At 40.0% G+C, this 18,874-nt stretch overlaps 1 protein-coding gene across 1 annotated transcript in view; it reads left to right on the plus strand.

Moving 5' to 3' along the window:
- The first annotated feature begins 3,499 nt into the window (after nt 1–3,499).
- MAPRE2 (microtubule-associated protein, RP/EB family, member 2) overlaps nt 3,500–18,874 on the plus strand; it is a 165,557-nt gene continuing 150,182 nt past the window's right edge. The window contains exon 1 of the mRNA XM_006889179.1: nt 3,500–3,555. The gene's annotated coding sequence lies outside the window, so the exon portion shown is untranslated. The remainder of the gene's footprint in view (nt 3,556–18,874) is intronic.

An 18,874-nucleotide genomic window follows, 5' to 3' on the forward strand; every position in this document is an offset into this window, starting at 1 on the left:
TAGAGTTATTATGAGCCATAGTCAACTCGATGGGACCTAACAACAAAGTTCAGAAGGCAAGAAATGGTAAAATAGCAGGATTAAGGGGAAGAGAATTAGAGGAAGGAGATGAGGGGAAATGCATTTACGTTATATGTCTAGTTGCTGTTGTTATGTGCTATTGAGTTGTTTGCAACTCAGAGCGACCCTGTGTACAACAACCCTAAACCCTGCTCTATCCTGTGCCAACCTTATTGTCTCTGACACAGCTACCCCCATTACCCTAGTCTTCTTAACCAATCCATATCATGGAGGGTATATCTTGTGATTAATGTAAAAATAAAATTAAATGAATGGTTGAATGGAAATCTGTTAGCTTTGCAAACTTTCACCAAAATCACGATTTTCAAAAATTATCTGACCTTTAAATAAAGTTTATTAATTATTTTCTGAATCCTTTGTCAAGCCTTGTGACATTAAAAAATTCAACTCTCGTCTCTACTTTTCACTTACCATTTTGTACTTGGCAGGAGCTCTGGTGGTAGGGAGCTGTTCTGCCAACCCAGAGGGGGGTGGTTCAAATCCACAGTTGCTCTGCAGGAGAAAAATAGACAAGCCCCTTCTATGCAATTTACAGCCTTTGAAAACTCATGAAAGGAGTTTGGAGAACTTTTACCCTAATAGGACAAATGGAAAAATACCCCTACACCTTTGAAAAATAATTCCCCCCACCCCAAGGAAGCCAAGTCTGAGGTTAATCACATAGTATTGGATCTGCTGCCTGTTACTGTCTTTATATACTGTCTTTATACAGTATATCTTAGATGGATTACATCTTATTATCATCTTAGGCCAAAGACACTTCAGAAGCTGTCATACACAGAAAATACAAAAGAGCAGTTCCTATGTGAGCACTATAAATGTGTGAGGTGGAGAAAGGACCTTTGGGGACGCAGTGAGTGAGTTCAAGGGAACTGGAAACTGCTGACCAAGGGCAAGATGTGACCTTCAGCAGCTATTTATTGGGGCTGATGGTCTGAAAACAGCATGGTGGGGGTGGGGGTGAGAGATGGGAAGAGAAAGAGCACAGCAGCGTCTGTCTGCCAGAGGCAAGTGGAGCAGGGTAAGGGGAAGGGGAGCTGAAAATCCCCAGGAAGAGGAGAAAGCAGGATGCTTACCTATCCGGGAGTGCTCCAGCAGCCAGGCGGGCAGACAGTGTACTGAGAACTCAGACCTGCCCCATTCTAGGCTCCATATAACTGTTCGATGCTGCTATCTAGGACTAGCGGATGTTGGGCAGTTTTTCTGGGTATGTGAAGCAGTCTCTAAAGGTCTAAAAATCTGCTTATGTGGTTGATTTTTGGAAACAACTATGTTGTCAAATTTGAGATTGGTGCCAGTGGACTTTCTGAAGGTAATGGGCCTCAGATGGCTGAGAGGAAGTAAATAGCACTTGAGAGGCCACTTTGACACATTCATCTAACAGTGTTTCCTGGCTTGGTGGGGAAGACCCTTATGGGTACTTGTGTGCTTGTTTGTGTGCCTGTCTGCATCAGGTTCCTTTTTTAGCTATGTCCACTTAAGCCCCAGACAACCTCTCCCAAAACCCTCCACCCCAACTCCCAACACTGACCTTCAAGGCCTAACACTCGGACCCATTTCTCAGAGTCAGAATTGGATCTGCCTCTCATCAGTGTACTGTCTTTATCGTTCGCTAGAGGACATTTTGAAGGGAACACACTGATGTATACAATTAAAATGACTGATTGCTTGTTGGTGTGACTACGAAGTTTGATCTTGGTGTTATATTATCCCCCCCCAAGGGGCCATGAATAAAGTTTTATTGAAATACAGCCACACTCTTATTGTTCATAAGATAACTACCTCCTGTGTCCCAACCATAGCATTGAGTTGGTGTGATGAAGACTCTGTGACCTGAAAAGCCTGAAGTATTATCTGGTCTTTTATGGAAGTAATGCTTGATGATTCTTGATTTTTTAAAAATATTTTATTTTTATTTGCTTACAAAATTCCTATACATTGTGTTTCACACTGTTCTGCATTCACAGTGTGTTTCATATGATCATTCCCATCCATTATGTTTTATAAAATTAATCACCATTAGACCTAGAATCCTGACATTTTTAAAAAAAATAAAATTTTATTTTATACTGGTGTACTTACAATGTTTATCTATATTGTTTTTCACACCTGATCTTTTGTCATTTCCTTTACCCACTCCTCCCTCTACCCATCAAATTGTGCGATCCTATGATTACCTCTCTAGCCATCCTCACCTCTCTGCTCCTGCTCTCCCCACCCCCACCCCCACCCCTGCTTGGATCCTCATACACATTTCACTACTTATCTTTCTATTTCTATAATAATGGACTTACACATTATTTGTCCTTATGGAACTTTGTTAGTTCACTCAGCATAATGCTCTCCAGTCCTCCCCAGTTAGGTAATGATTTTCAAAGTCACTGCTCCTGCATGGTGTGTAGTATTCCATCATGTGAATGGTACCACAATTTCTCAATACATTCAGTTTTGGTTGGACATTTGGGCTGTTTCCATGTTCTTGTGATGGTGAATAATGCTGCTATAGACGTTGATGTACCTCCATTTGTGCCTCAGTTCTAATTTTCTCAGGATATACTCCAAGCAGTAGAATAGCTGGGTCATATAGAATTTCTACATTCAGTTTTTTGAGGAAATGCCAAATTGCCTTCCAGAGTGGTTGAACCATATTACAATCCCACCAACACTGTATGAAAACTCCTATTTCTCCACATCCTTTTCAAGATTTATTACTTGCTGTCCTGCTAAACTTCTGGGTTTTTGGTGGGTTTTTTGGTTTGTTTTGGTTTGGGTTGGTTTGGGTTGGGTTTTGTGGGTGTTGTTTTTTTTTTCATGCTTAGCCTGTTCAAATAAATCCAGCACCTTCTGACTGAAAGAGTGACTCTATGTTGAAGCTGATGCAACCTGTATTAACTAATCAACGTTATTTTGGTGGGAGAGGTGGTCAGTATAATCGGCAGATGTCTGCATTTGATAACCCGCTAGATGTACTTCTGGTCTGCTCATATATTATTCTCTTCACATCACACTCTCGGAAAACAAGGGGGGAATCTTTCCATAGAATTAACATTGTACTAAACTGTCACTAACACCAAAGAAACAAGCTGAGAATCTAGTGATGTAGATTGCGAGCACTAATCTACTGTTGCTTGTTGTTGTTGCTGTTGGGTACCATACGTTCAGAACCTACTCTTCACTGACCCTGCAGCAGGTTCTTAGAGGCTGTTAATCACACAGGAAGAATGCCCGTCCTGGTGTGCACCAGCTGTCCAGTCAACTGAATTGAAGTATTTGGAGATTTTTTTTCCCCTCTTCCGCTGCTGACCACACCCAATGAACTAAATTGTAACTATTCTCTTCTACGTTTGCATTACACTAAATGCCATCATTCTAATTTCATTTTCTTCTTCTTGTTGCTTTTCTGTTATTCCAGTATCCTGTTTCCCAGAGGAACAGTTCATCTCGACAGCCAGGGAGAGAGCCTGGATGCTTAAGGTAAGATCAAAATGCATATTATATTCATTTCATTGGATTGTATGGATCCGTCTTCAGGCTAACTGAAGTATAATTGCCCTTGTAACAAATTTATTTCAAAAACATTAGCGGTGGCGTAAACATGCATGTAAAAATACTGCTTACATTTTTCCAAGTATATTCTATTTCCCAAGTGTGCAAAGGGTTAATTGACTGCTATGAGAAATTCCTCTAAAAATGGTATTAAGCAAATTAAAGTTTCATTTTGGAGATTTGATTCATTATAAAAGAAGGAGGGTAATAGCAACCTGCAATTCAAATGACCTCCTGACAATTTTTTTTTATTCTTTGTAAGTAAATTAGTTTTTGTTTGTTGTTGTTAAAAGTAAAGGCAGTAGCTTTGTTGGCCTTTCAATAGACAGAAAAATGTTTCCTGTGAAGGAAACAAAAACCGAGAAAGCCTCCTTACAATTTGTCTTTGAGATGTAATCATTTTGACCTTGAGTTATTTCCCCCTGGTCCTCTCTCTAATAATGCCTTCAAGGCTCACTTCCAGGAACTCTTTAGAACAAAGGGACAATTAACCAAAATTCCACCAGATGGCGATATTTGGAAAGCCATCCAGAAAGGTTTCAGAGCTAGGAGCTGCCATTGTTCACAGTGAGAATAACCTCACCAAGAACAACAGCCTCGGTTGCATCCCAGGCACTCCAGACATCTTTTGTGGTGCTTCTTTTACTCAAAGCATCAATAAATTTTTGCTAAAAAAAAAAAGTATGTTGGTCGGGGTATTGTTTCCTCTTCTTTTTCATTGTAGAATGATAAAATGAAAATCTCATTCTTAAATGATAGTCCTGTAAATAGTTGTGGTATCGGAAACTGAAATCAATAGAAAATCTGGATATTGGTCTATAAGTCCATTGTGATAAATGGTATGGTTGGTGACCAATTTTGAATTAATTATTTGGGGAGAGAAAACTGAAAAGTTTTCTCCTAAAGAGGAGAATTTTAGGCATTCCCTTGATATTGCTAAACCAAGTGATATTTATTTGCAATTCTAATCTTGACGTGATGTGACAACAAAAGAGAGGAAGACCCTCTACCAAATGGATTAACACATCTGGAGCAATGTGCCCAAGTGTGTCAGAAATTGTGAGAATGGCACAGCCTAGGCCAGGATTCAGTTCTGTTCATAGGGTCACTGTGACTCGTAACTGACTCCACAGCCCCTAACAGGAAGAAGGAGTATGAGTACATAAGTGGGAATGAGACACCTATGTGCTGTTTAGGGGACAAGTTTCTCCCTGGTGTTTTCAGAAACAGCCCTTCCTTGCTAGTTACTTTAACATTTATGTAAAGATGAATTATGTGTTTGTGTAAGTGTCCACTGTAAGCTAGATATTAGAATGTTTTATTCTTTCTTTTAAATTAGTGTAAGGTTTCAGTGATGGGATTTCAACGTGGAGCAAACAATAAATTCTCAGTTTGATCCCACAGGGGAGCTGAGATGTGAAGTACTACATTGCTAATGAAAAGGTGGGTGTTTAAAACCAACAAAGAAAAAACTTGGTAATCTGCCCCCAAAAGGATTCGTGATATAAAAATCTCTGTGTCATAGTTCTCAGTTATATAGGATCGTAATGCACTGGACACTGTATGGTAGTTTTCGGTTATGTGGGATCACTATGCACTGGACAAGGGCAAGGACTGTAGTCTTCAATATGGACTGAAGCTCAACATCAAGAAAACAAAGATTCTCACCACTGGGCCGGTTGACAGCACTATGATAGATGGTGAAGAGGCTGAAATTGTTAACGGCTTTAGTTTGCTTGGCTCCACAATCAACACTCTTGGCACCAGCAGCCAAGAAATCAAAATACGAATTGGGCATGTTGCAAGAAGGGACATGTCCTTGGAGAGGAACATAATGCTTGGAAGGGTAGAGGGACAGCACAAGAAAGGAAGACCCTCGATGAGATGGAATGATTCAGTGACTGAGGTAATGGAGGAAGGTGTGTCAGAGACAGTAAGGTTGACAGAGGTTAGAGCAGATTTCCAGGCACCATGAGTCACAAGTGACTCGCTGACACATAACAACAACATGAACTGGACAATTTTAACCCTTTCTTCACCTGTCATGATATTGCCCAGTGAGGAGGACCTTTCTTTGCTTGTTATTAAAATGTAAGCCATAACGAAGGCTGTAGTCCTTGATCTTCTGCAGTAAGCATTTTTAAGTGCTTCTCGTTCTGCAAGCAAATTTGTATCATCTACATAAAAAAGGTTGTTGATGAGTCTTCCTCTGATCCTGATGCCACATTCCTCTTCATAGAGTTCAGTTTCATGAATACAAATTCTTTTCCTCAGTGTACAGATTGGATAGGTAAGGAGAAAGATATATTCCTGGAACACAGCCTTCCTGGTTTTAAACCATGTAGGGTTTCCTTGCTTTGTTCAGAAAACTGACTCTTGAACTAGGAACAGATTTTGTATGAGCACAATTACGTGTTCTGGGACTCCCAGTCTTCTCAATGTTAGTCATAATTTGTTATGATCCACATAGTCAAATACCTTTGCATAGTCAATAAGACAAAAATAGACATTCTTCTTGTATTCTCAGCTTTCTGCCAGGATCCATCTGACATTAGCTATGATATCCCTGGTGCCATGTCCTCTTCTAAACCCAGCTTGAACTTCTAGAAGTTCCCTATCAATATATTGTTATAGCCATTTTTGGATGATCTTCAGCAATATTTTGCTTGCACATGGTATTAATGATATTACTCTATAATTTCCACATTCTGTTGGGTCACCTTTATTGGAAATGGGAACAAATATGGATCTCTTCCAGTTAGTTGGCCAGGTATCTGTCCTCCAAATTTCCTGCCTTAAACAGATGAGCATGGCCAGGACTGCATCTGTTAATTAAAACATGTCAGTTGGTATCCCATTGTTCCCCGGGGCCTTATTTTTTGTCAATGCCTTCAGAACAGCTTAGACATTTTCCTTCATTACCATTGACTGTTGTTCATATGGTACTTGCTAAAATTTTCCAATGTCAACCACTTTTTTCTTTTCTTTTCTTTTCTTTTCTTTTCTTTTCTTTTCTTTTCTTTACAGTGATTCTGTGTATTCCTTCCATCTTCTTTTGATGCTTTCTGGATCACTTAAGATTTTACCAATAGCATCTCTCAGTATTGCATCTCAAGGCTTGAATTCACTTTTCAGTTCTTTCAGCTTGAGAAGTGCCGAGTGAGTTCTTGTCTTTTTATTCTCTGACTCCAGCTCTTTGCACATTTTATTATAATATATTGCTTTATCTTCTCAAGCTATCCTTTGATATTGCTTGGATCAACAAACACCACCCTGGAACCAACCAGTAGTCAGGAGATAAGATGTACTACATTGGGCAGGTCCACTGTCAGGGGCCTTTCCAAAATATGGGAGAGCAATGATATCATGTTGAAGATTAAGGTGTGCCTGATAGAGGCCGTGCTCTTTTCAATCACTTGCTGCTCATCTGATAGCTTGGCATTGGATAAGGATGACAGAAGAAGAATTGAAGCTTTTGAGTTGTGGTGTTAGAGAAGAGTACTGAATATCCCAAAGATACAACAAACAGATATGTCTTGGAGAAGGTGAAGCCAGAGTGCTCCTTGGAGGCAAAGATGGCGTCGTCTTTCATACTTTGGACATGTTGCTAGTGAGGCCAGTCCTTGGAGAGGAACATTATGCTCTGAAAAGTGGAAAGTCAACAAAAGAAATGCCCCACCCCTGACACGATAGATTGGCATGTTGACTGCAACACGAGCTAAAGTGTGTCAGAGAGCCTCTCTGAGTCATACCCTTAACAACAACAACAAATCCATACTGAAGGCTGTATAGCCTTTGATCTTTATCAGTGAGTGCTTAAAGTCTTTTTTTTCAGCAAGCAAGGTTGTGTAATATGCATGTTGTGTCATGTACTCATGTACAGATAATAAAATGGAAAAAGTGAGAAGAACCAGAGAAGAAAGACAGCTAAAATATATTGTAAGCTCAAGAGAAAGGCACAGGTGAACTTTGAGACAGGTTGCAAAGGAAACTTGGTTTGTGATGCGCAGGTGGGTTGAGGTCGCCATCCATCTCAGGATTCTTTATTGAATACCATCTCTGTACCAGGCTCTGCACTGGAAGCTGGGGAGATAGCGGTGAGGAAGACCGTTCTTAAACTTTACTATAACAATTGTGAAATCCAAGGGGAGCTTCCTGTAGAAGGAAGCTGCTTCTTCACAGCTCTTTTCAGCACAGACTTCATCACCTATTACTGTGTCAGAACCTTTGGGAGATCTGCTTCTGGAAAGTTGAAGGTTATTCTGGTTTTGCTTGCGGTGACCAATATTCCCATTAAAACTGGCCTATATTGGGAGCTCCGTTGGCCTAGTGACAAGAAAATGCATTGCAATCCCAGAGGTACACAGCTCAAATCCATCAGATGCTCTGCTGGAGGAGGGGCAATCTCCTTCTGTACCAGTCAGATCTGATTTGATGGTACACACACAAAAAATAGTAAAATTAAAAAAAATTATAGTAAAATCGGCCTATAAACAAAGTTAGCCCCTACCCTTATGCTTTACACACACACACACACACACACACACACACACACACACACACACTATCTTTAATACATTTACTGAGAGACTAAGCAGAGCCTCTAGGCCTGGAACCCACATCCTGGCACTAACCAGTGGGGAACAGACACAAACCAACAAGAATGGCAGGGTTTTGCTCTGTCTTTCAAACACTAGAAGGAACCTCAGTGGTACTCTAATCCATCTCACTGACTTTGCAGATGAACATTGTTGAGTGAGAGGATAGAGAGACTTGACTGGGGTCAATTAGTGTTGAAATGGCTCAAGTCTGAGCTCTAATACTCTGGATTCTGACTCTTTGACACATAAAAACGACAAAGGAAGTTACATGAGCCTTCCTCGGCCTTACAGAAGCAATAACCTGTACATTACCCATTCCATACCACTACTAGAATATTTAAAATGTTTTATTACAATTTGAATTTCAATAGTAACTAGTGAGCCATTCCAGTCATACTTAATTATTGATGTGTCTTGATTGCATGTTTAATCCATTTCGAACTGCAAAAGTTAGTTGAGTTCCCCAACCCCCTGCTCAGTGGCTTTAGTTTGTTGGTGCATATATTTAGATAATAGTCATATTAACAGGTCTTCCTCGTATCTGTGTGGATAGTCACTCACAACATTCTACTTTAGGATAAATAGAAAGAAACACTTGTCCAAGTAGAGCAATGGGACACTTGATGGTCTAAAATCAATAAAAGTTTGTGTCAACATTGTATCTTTCTCCATACCCATTCAATGTATATGCAGAGCAAAACATTTGAGAAACTGGACTCTATGAAGAAGAATGGGATCAGGATCAGAGGGTGACTCAACAACCTGAATTATGCACATGATACAACCTTGCTTGCTGAAAGTGAGGAGGACTTCAAACACTTGCTTCAGAAGATCAAAGATTACAGCCTTCAATATGAATTGTATGTCAACAAGAAGAACATAAAAATCCTCACAACAGGACCTATAAGCAACATAATGATGGCTGTAGAAAAAATTGAAGTTATGAATGATTTCGTCTTACTGGATCCACAAACAGCACCCACGGTACCAGCATTCAGGAGATCAGGAGACACATTGCACTGGGAAAGTCTGCTGCCGGGGACCTCTCCATTTACTGAAGAGCAATGATGTCAATTTGAAGATTAAGGTGCATTTTATTCAGGTCGTGGTCTTTTCAGTCCCTTGCTATGTATCTGAAAGATGGACAATGAATGAAGATGACAGAAGAGTTCATGTCTTTGAATTGTGGTGTTGGAGAAGACTATCCCGTGGATTTCTAGAAGAATAAATAGATACATCTTGGAGAAGGTGAAGCCAGAGTGCTCCTTCCAGGGAAAACATGGCAAAGCCTCATCTAACATACTTTAGACATGCTGCTAAGAGAGGATATTCCTTGGAGAGGGATAGCATGTTGGGAAAGTGGAGGGACGGCAAAGGAGAGGAAGACCCTCCATTAGATGGATTGACACAGAAAACGTAGCAATGAAATTAAGAGTATCAGAGATGATGAGGATGGCACAGGATAGAGCGAGGTCCAGATCTGTTGTTCCTAGGATCGCTGTGAGTCATACTCACCTAACAACAACGTCATCAGTAGATAAGCAGCGGAAAGAGAGGGAAACGTGAAACCAAATTTTACCTCATGAGTCCCTCTTTCTCATCTTAAAACTAAGACGCATAATACTTTCTGCATCTGTTGCGAGACCAAATCAGAATAACATAAGTTTGGGGCATATTGTAGGTGCCCAGCAGATGCGGTTTTTCCCCTCAGCTCCCAGGGCTGCCGGTTCTTTACAGGTTTTCTTTTTCCCCTCAGCTCCCAGGGCTGCCGGTTCTTTACAGGTTTTCTTTTGTTATTAACTAACAACCTTGTAAGACTTGTGAGAATTCAAGGGTGGGATGAGAACATATTTTTATAATACCTGGTATCAAGCATAATCTCACTTTTTACATTTTTGCTTGTGATTAAGGAGAGATTTAGAGGTTTTGATTCAGGGTTACTCTTTCTCTTTTTCTTCAGTATCTTTATTTTTTTTTTTTTGAAGTATTATTCTGCTTTTAAAGTATCTTTATTTTTATGCTCTGTGAACTTGGAAAGACTTGGGAATTCTTTTATTTTCTCAGTGTTTTACTTTAAAGTGATTTGTCAGGTAAACATGGACTGAGAGTGGAGTATTATATTAAGTAAATGCAGCTAAACATTAATAATTACTGGAGCTCTGGTGGCTTAGTAGCAAGAAACTGTACTGCAATCCCAAAGGCACGTGGTTCAAGGCTGCCAGCTGCTCCACTTAGTAAAGACATTAAAAAAAAAATGAACACACTGGAATCAGTTAAAATATTTTTTAAACCCCCCCCAAAAAAAAATCCCACAATTACTGAATGTAGCTGGTGAGTATATGAATCCACACTCTACAGGGATACCTCAATTCCATTATATCACAATAAAATGAGCCACATGACATTTCTCATTCCCCAGTGCCTAAAAATGTGATGTTTACACTGTACAATTGTTTTGTGCTCATGAAGAACCTATACTTGGAGCAGGAGGCTGTTGTGCAAACGGAGCAGGGTAGCACTGCATGGTTTGGAATTGGGAAGGGAGTGCATCAGGGATGTATTCTATCTCCATACCTGTTCAATCTATATATTGAGCAAATTATCCAAGAAGCTGAACCCTACGAAGAGGACTGTGGCATCAGGGTTAGAGGGAGACTCATCAATAACCTGCATTATGTAGATTACACAACTTTACTTGCTGAAAGTGGGGATTCAAAGCATTTGTTGCAAAAGATCAAGGAATGCAGCCATCAGTACAGATTGTGTCTCAATATCAAGAAAACAAAGATTCTTAACACTGCTTCAATAGGCAGTGTCATAACAGATGGAGAGGAGATTGAAACTATCAACAGCTTCATTTTGCTTGGATCCACAATTAACACCCTTGGTACAAGCAGTCAGGAAATAAGGAGATGCATTGCAATGGGAAAATCTGCAGTTAGGGATCTTTGAAATTATTGAGAAGTAGTGATGCCAGTTTGAGGACTAAGGTGCATCTGATTCAGGCCATGGTCATTCCGGTTACTAGACATGCATCCAAGACCTGGACAGTTAATAAGGATGACAGAAAAGGAATTGATGCCTTTGAACTGTGGTCTTGGAGAAGAGCATTGAATATTCCATGGACAGCCAAGAAAACGAATAGACGTCTTGGAGAGGGTACAGCTGAGTGCTCTTTGGAGGCAAGAATGATGAATCTTTGCCTCACATATTTCGGACATATTGCTAGGAGGTGCTATTCCTTGTAGAGGGATATGATGCTGGGAAGGGTAGAGGGTCGGTGAAGGAAAGAAAAACCCTCAACCGGGTGGATTGACAAGGTGACAGCTACAATGGTCTCTTGTGTGTCAGGAAGTGTGAGGATGGCACAAGAAACCACTAGGTTCAGATCTTTTGTTCATAGGCTGGCGATGAGTCATACTCGACTCAATGAGACCTAACAACAACAACAACATTACTTAAAAACTTTGACATATTTAATGTGACCAAAGGAAGTGTGGGTGTGCTATCAGAAAAATGGCACCGAGTGTCTTACTCAACACAGGGTTGCCAAAACACCCTCAACTTGTAAAATGCACAATATCTGTGAAATGAAGTAGAACAAGGTGTGTCTGTACTTTGTAGATGTTAGGTATCATGGAGTTAATTCCAACAAATATTGACCCTAAGTGTACTACAACAAATCACTGTCTGATCACATGCTTTCTTCACAAGAATTTCTTTGTTTGAGTATATTGTCGAAGCCTCTGTGTCAACCCATCTATTTCAGAGTCTTCCTCTTTTGTGCTCACTCTCTATCTGGTAGTCTAGTGGTAAGAATTTGTACTGCAATCCCAAAGGCACACAGTTCGAATTCATCAGTTGTTCTGTGGGAGAAAGATGTGCATTCTCCTCCCATGTGATTAACTACTTCTGAAGACCTGCCAGAGGATCAGCTAGGGGGGGTCACTTCCAACTCAGTGGTACACACAACTATTTTACAAGCAGGATACCCTTCTCCACTCCCTGTGATAAATATTGCCCTTACTCACTTAGTGCTGTGGAATTGATTCCAACTTGTTGCGGCTGCTGTTTCTGTTGTTGTTGTTTCTGTTGTTGTTGTTGTATGCCTTCAAGTCAAAACCAACTGACAGCTGACCCTCCAGTGGGTTTTCAGAGGCAGTGAACGGCATGGAAGGAGATTGTCCATTCTGCTCCTGCAGAGCAGCTGGTGGATAAGAACTAACTTAGAACAACCATATATACTAGTAAATTGGGTTTTCTTGTATTTATCTTGATATGTTAGTATTTCAAGCCAGTTTTTAAAGTTATCAAATATTAATTAAGACTCCACCTCAATGCCATCTTTATGCAAAGTGCAGGAGCTACATTTTGGGCAAAAATGGGTGTGAGCCCTGATGGAGTTTATGGTCCACAGAATGGGACGCTAAGGAAAGTTACTGTTCTACTACAAGATGCTAGGTAATATGGTGGAGGAATTAGACGATTCTCTGGAAGGCCCCCCAAAACATCTTTGAACAAGCAGGAGAGAAAAAGTTCCCCAGGATTAATCTCTTCAGTTCAAGAAGTAGAAAAGAAGAGCTGACTTTCAGGTAGGCGTGTAGGTTTGAGGTGAGTCTTTTAAGGTCTTCTCTGATGATTTGAGTTGTCCTCTGTAAAGGCCATCTGTCATCTGTCAGCGAAGGAGAGAAAGTTATGGTCAAAGATATTAGGAAGCAAGAACATACTGGAAATTCCTGTTTTACGATAATGATAGCATGCCAATGAGGGAAGCAACAGGATTACCTGGAAGCATTGAACATACACTTGAATTTGGAAACTATGAATGTACACTTGTATAGAAATTTACCCCCCACCAATGTTGTGCAACACCCAAGGCCAATGAAGCACGTGCACCTGGACAGATGAAAACTTTAGAGACATTCCTCTTTAGGGAAATGTGAAAGTTGATCAGAAAAATCATGTATTTCTTTTAATATGGGTGAAAGCTTTACTGTTTCTTTTACAAGTCATTAAAAGCCACATGACTGACTTCTGAACTGTTTCTAGGTTATAACAAGTTTAGTATTTTTACAGGGATTGTAACTAGCTCATCAGGGCCCCCAGTTGACTGAAGAGATCATGAAGTTCCCTCAAGATAAGACAACATTGAGATCTGTTGGATCTGTAGGGTCTGTATGACTCATAGTCAGTTCATGGCCATGTACAACCACCACCTTCCCAGGCAGCAGTGAGTTCTGGTAGCATAGTCCCCAGAGAGTTTCACTGCTGACACGAAGGCTGTGCATTTCACGAAGTTCAAATCCACTAGTGACTCTTCAGGAAAAAGATGGGCAGTGTCCTGTCATCTTGTCATAAACCAGCTGGAGGATCGTGGTGGGTCAGAACCAGCTTAACAGCAGTGAATTTGGGATATTTTTTTTTTGAGCCTTAACTGGAGTGGAGACTTGGAACAGCTTGTTGAGCAGTTTAATGGTGTTGTATCTCACACTCACAAGTTTGTATTGTGTAGCATAGGTCCTTTCGACACCCGTGCATCTACCTTTTTGCATACAGAAATAAAAACGCCAGCTTCTGAGCAAACCTCTCACTACCCTGTGGAACACAGTTTTACTGTCATATATGTAGAGTCACCATGAGTCAGAATTAATTCACTAGGCATAAGATATGTCTCTATAGGAGATTCTTGTTGTAAAGAGAATCAGAATTTGGTTAAACATTAATGTTTTGCCTGCAAAAGTCACTAAAATGACTCTGAGGTTAGTACATCTTATCACAATTTCTTTACAAGTATGCTGTGGTATGTTAAAAGAATGTTCTATATGTCTTGTAGTCTGATGCCTGGCATTCTTATTTCTACTGAGGTTCTTATTGTTAAATGGAGTCCCTGAATAGTGCAGTTAACTAACATACTCAGCTCCTAGCTGGAAGGTTGGGAGTTCTAGTCCATGCAGAGGCACTTTGCATGAACAGCCTGTTGATTAATTCTGAAAAATCAACCCCCGGGAACTGAGTGGAGCACAGTTCGATGCTTACACCCATGGAGTCACTGGAGTCCAATCAGCTCAATGATAGCAAGAAATGCATTTCCTCTACCCACTTCATGTTCTGCCATTTGTTTCCCTTGCTGGAAATCGCTTAAAAAATGAAGGCTTCCTGCCACAATGAATGAATGAATGGAAATCCAAAGTCTCTGTAAAGTTTCATTAAAATTAATAATAATAAAATGTACACCAAAGGAAACCACTGTAAGAATGAAGCACTGAATAGAAATACAGGTGGTGTGAAATACAATGGTATGAAAACATGAAATGTGACACATAATTCTAAAGGAAAAATTACTCAACATCAATAAATTTTCTGATACTACTCTATGTAAAATAATAAAATAAAATTTGTAATAAAAAATTTTTTTTAAAAATGAAAGCTTCCATGAACACAGGTTGTGGAAGCTGACCCTGGGCATTTCTGAGCTCCACCACTGCTGCCAGGACAATGGATGGAGCAGAGCTGTTGAGCAGCGCTTCCCACGGTGTTCTGCATCTGTTCCGACTCCTTGGCGCCACCAGAGACGTGGGTCCAGTGAGTAAACGCAATTAGTGTGACTGAGGATGTTAAATTTTCATTTAAATTAAGTAGCTCAGTGTTAAAATAGCACTTGAACAGTGATTACTAGAGCGAACAGCAGAGCTTTAGAAAACAGTACAGATAGACTTGACATTTTCAGTACAGCAACCCAAAAAGCACCACACCAGAATGTCAGTCTGATCTTTGATGTGCAGAGAAATCTGGTGTGGCCTTGTCCTGCCATCACCGAGCTGGGAGAGCTCAGTCCTGACTCTGGGAAGGCCAGCGAGCTCTGAAACCAATTCACAAACAAGGTGGGGTTACTGGTGTTGCTTCCTAAATGGTCAGCTTCATATCTGAATACAAGAGTCCTGTGTCCAAAGGAGGAAGCACAGGTAAATATGTGAGGTAGAAAGCAAATATTATTTAATGCTTGCTGTGAATAATGAATTATTCACCAAAGAAGTTTAACATTTAAAGAAAAGGTGTACCTCATTCAGTTCGTGGTCTTTCGTCACCTGCTATGCATCTGAGAGGTGGGCAGTGAGTAAGGATGACAGAAGAATTGAGGCCTTTTAGTTATGGTGTTGAAGAAGAGTACTGAATATCCCATGGACTGTCAAAAGAACTAGCAAATCTCTCGGAGAAAGTGCTACCACAATTCTCCCTAGCGGCAAGGATGGCAAAGCTTCATCTCATATACTTTGAGCATATTAGGAAATCATGCTTGGAAACACGGAAGCTCAATGAAAGAGAGGAAAACCCTCAACCAATGCATTCATTCACACAGTGACCGGGTTCAGATCTGTTGTTCATAGGGTCGCTATGAGCTGTCCTTGGCTCAACGACACCTAACAGTAACAACAAAAATAATGAATAAAGGCAGCAGAAGATGAGCCGATGACTTCAAGTTGTGGTGTTGGAGAAGAATACTGAATATCCCATGGCCTGTCAAAAGAACAAACAATTCTGTCTTGGAGGAAGAGTGCAACTAGGGTGATCCTTACAGGAAAGGATGGTGAAACTTGATCTCACATATTTTAGATGTGTCAGAATGGTCCAGTCCTTGGATAGACTGGGAACAGTGGAGGGTCAGAAAAAGAGAGAAAGACCCTTAATAAAATGTACTAATATGGTAATTTGTAAAAACAGGCTCCACCTTTGATTCAGTGCACCTAAGTCTTTAAGCTGACATTGTCTTTCTTTATGACTTGGAGAAGTCCTTTGGTAGCAAATTGTCAACTAGTCACTCCCAAATCAAATCAAACAAGAATGCTTTGAATGTTTTCTCATCATAGCAGCCACCTAGTAATAGAATCTGCACATTAAAAACCTTGCCATCAAATGGAATCAGATTCACAGTTACCCTTATAGGATAGTTATACCATGAGATTTCCAAAGCCTTCATCTATTGGAGCTGATGGTCTCATTTTTCTTTTATAAAGTAGCTGGTAGATTTGAACCATACTCACCACCCTATAATCCCCAGGATCTGCTAGCTAATCCTATAAAAATTAATCAGCCTGAATGTACCAGTAGAACCAGGGCATATGTGCTAGGGAGTCTATGAACTACAATGCCCAAAATTCCTTGCACAGTAGAGCATGGGGGAAAATAAAGGGGCATTAGGGAGTTCTGGTGGCCTAATGGCAAGAAGCTGTGCTGCAATCCCAAAGGCATACGGTTCGAGGCCACCAGCTGCTCTTCAGGAGAAGGATGAGCAATCCCCTCCCGTGTGATTAACTGCTTCTGAAAAGCTGCCAGAGGACCAGCTATGGGTCGGTTACAATTGACCTTACACAACAACAGAGTGTCTTAGGGGTGTGCCCTGCCCACCTGGACATTGTCTATTTTATCTATAATAGTAACAATAAAAATTCTGATGAAAATGATTATATGAAGCACGATGTGAATGAAGAATAGTGTGAAACACAATGTATATGAACAAGAAAACGAATACAATTTTTTTATTTAAAAAAATTAATAAAACACACTGCAATCCAGAAGTGTGCTGTTTGAATCCACCAGATGCTCCACTGGAGAAGGAGGGTTAAACTTCTCCTATGCCAGTCAGATCCAATTCAATGGTACACCAAATTAAAAATAAATAAATAAAATTTTAAAAAATAAATAGAACAAAAAAATTCTGTTAAAATATTAGAACTAATTTAAATAAATAGTTCCCCTATCCAAGAAAGACTCTACTATAGAGAGAGAGAGAGAGAGAGAGAGAGAGAGAGTGTGTGTGTGTGTGTGTGTGTGTGTGCGCGCTTCTTGCTTGACTTACACATTGTATCTGGATGCTTTCTCTTTTCCCTCCTGCTTCTCTATCCAAACCCACTCACTTCAGTTCTGTTACCTGTATACCCCTTCACGGAAATAGAACCAGTAACACCACAGAAGATGTTCAATTAGTCATTTGGACTAAAACTCCTCAAGAAACAAAAACATATTCTATCATTTTAGTTACCACCTAAACCAAAACTACCAAATTATTTGGTAGCCACCTGCATTCTTTCTGATATAGTCTCTGACTATTTACGGTCCCTTAGTAATACGTCACTCAGGGTTCAACTGCTGCATTCCTGCCTTCTTGAAATGTTAAGAATGTGCTCCACATAGTCATGATTATTGTTTTGATGTCTGAATGATAGTATATTAAGCTGTCATATGATTATTTATCCCACCTGGCATCGCTCGCTGTGTAGCGTTTATTGCAAAGCTAACCTTGTACGTCTTAAACAGATATCATAACTGCTACAATAATACCCTTGAAAGTTTATCTCACCCTTAAGCCTTCCCTTTAGCTGAGAATCGCTTTTATTACACCATGAAATTCTTCATTGAATATTAATTCAATTTTTTTCCTCTCAGTTTTTCCTATTTTTTTAAACTTCTCAAATGGCATTGTATGCTCAAAAACAAAGGCGTAAGCTATTTTCCTTATTTCCTTTAGACTGTAGGCACTAAATGCAGGAAGTTGCTATGTTCTGGGTGCCCCGCGGAACCAGCTTTGCGTCAGGTTGCCTTGACACAGATGTTCAGCACTCACTAGTTTAACTTGCACTCTGCTTTTTGTGTGTGTGCTCGTGTGTTAGTCTCTGTTCCTAAATTGTCCATGCTTTAGTGTGTAACAAAGCAACTCAAATGAGTTATATTTAGACTATTTTAAAGGAAAAAGTCTCAACTCATTGTCATCAAGTCGGACTGACTTATAGCTGAGCCTCCCGCAGGTTTTCAAAGACTATAAATCACACAGGAGGAGGTCGCCCATCTTTCTCTCATGGTGCAGCTGGTGGATCTGAACCATCTGCCTTTAGGTTGGCATACACCTCCTCACCTACCAGGTCACTAGGGTTTTTTGGGGAGTCTGAGTAGTGAAGGGCAAGTTAAACCTCAGATCATCTCACCAAGCAGACTTCAATCTAGGCCACAAGGGGTTTTTTTGGTGTTGTTTGTTTGTTTGTTTACCATGACTCCAAATCTTCTTTGGAGTGTTGTGTTAAGATTTGACTGACTTGTAACATTTTGAAACACTGATTTTTTTTTAAATAATGTTTTCTCAAGGTGATGACTAAGTTTCATCATATCTACCTGGTAGAGTTTCTGTCATGGAATTCTTCTGTCTCTAATGATATTTTTGTTCTTGATGAGTGATTTGTTTCAGACAGGCTGAAGTAATGTCACTCATGCAATAGTGTTTTGATTATAAACCAGTTGGAACCATTAGCAACTTCTTTCAGTGGTTGACTTAGAGAAGAAAAGCTTATTTTATTTAAAAAATTGCGTACATTAATTGACTGACAGGAGTATGGCATTATTGCATCTAGCCAAGGACAACATAATTCTATCATGATGTATTGAGATGAGATTATCCAGTTAAGTCTTTCCTCTTGCTTGAAAAAACATATTCCACATCCAGGTAGCCAACAAATACAAGAAAAGAAGCTGGCAATCATTAGTGAAATGACTATAGAAATTACAATGAAAGACCATCTTCCCTCTGCAAAATGGATCTGAACAAAAACCAGAAAGCAACAAGCAATGATGAGATTTTGGAAGGATTGGAAATATTTTTT

Source organism: Elephantulus edwardii, unplaced genomic scaffold, assembly GCF_000299155.1.
Source record: "Elephantulus edwardii isolate Elephantulus edwardi_28Jun2011 unplaced genomic scaffold, EleEdw1.0 scaffold00076, whole genome shotgun sequence".
In the NCBI taxonomy this organism is placed as follows: Eukaryota; Metazoa; Chordata; class Mammalia; order Macroscelidea; family Macroscelididae; genus Elephantulus; species Elephantulus edwardii.